At 45.5% G+C, this 820-nt stretch overlaps 1 long non-coding RNA gene across 1 annotated transcript; it reads left to right on the forward strand.

Moving 5' to 3' along the window:
- The first annotated feature begins 6 nt into the window (after positions 1 to 6).
- LOC106724170 lies at positions 7 to 820 on the forward strand. The gene is made up of 2 exons (XR_001359923.1): positions 7 to 435; positions 514 to 820. It is a non-coding gene; the product is annotated as an uncharacterized LOC106724170 (long non-coding RNA).

Here is an 820-nt window from a genome sequence, read left to right on the forward strand (position 1 = left end):
GGAGCCTGCAGGAGATCATCCATGGAGCCTGCAGGAGATCATCCATGGAGCCTGCAGGAGATCATCTATGGAGTCTGCAGGAGAATACTAAAAATGTTCCCTAATGCACACTATATCGAAGGAGAGAAGTACCTGTGGATGGGCATGCTTTACTGTACAGGTTAAGACCATCTAAGGTCTCAGGTTAATGTATTTATGACATGTTGTCTTTGAGATATAATTGACATGATGTTGCATCTCGGATGCACAGTCTATTTATCTGATAGCTTTATATTGCACAGTGGTTGCCGTGTGGCAATAGCTGACACTTCTGTGGTGTCTTCTGTGGTGGGAGCACATGTCACGTTTGATGCTTATGATCACGTCATTGTGTGTAACTCCGTCCTGTGTAACTCCCTCCGGGGCCTCCAGGAACCATTGACCTACTAGTTGCAAGTATGTGCCCTTCACACTCTCTCCTGTCCCCACCCACCAGCCTTGGGTAAACCACCAGCCCACTCCTTGTTTTTTTAGTCCTTTTTGTTTTGTTTGTTTGTTTCAGATTCCACCTATAAGGGACATCATGCAGGGTTTGTCCTTCTCTGTCTCACTTATCTCAGCATAATGTCCTCAAGGTCCACCCGTGTTTCACAGATGACAGGATTTCCTCCTGTCTCGAGGTTGAACAATACTCTATTGTGTGTGTGTGTGTGTGTGTGTGTGTGTGTGTGTATCACACCTTCTTTCATCCATCGCTGGCACTAGGCTGTCCGCACTTCCTGGCTGTTGTGAACATGCTGTAATAAATACGGGTGCATATGTCTGTTCAAAAAAAAAAAAA

This window comes from Myotis brandtii, unplaced genomic scaffold (genome assembly GCF_000412655.1).
Source record: "Myotis brandtii unplaced genomic scaffold, ASM41265v1 scaffold74, whole genome shotgun sequence".
NCBI classification, from domain to species: domain Eukaryota; kingdom Metazoa; phylum Chordata; class Mammalia; order Chiroptera; family Vespertilionidae; genus Myotis; species Myotis brandtii.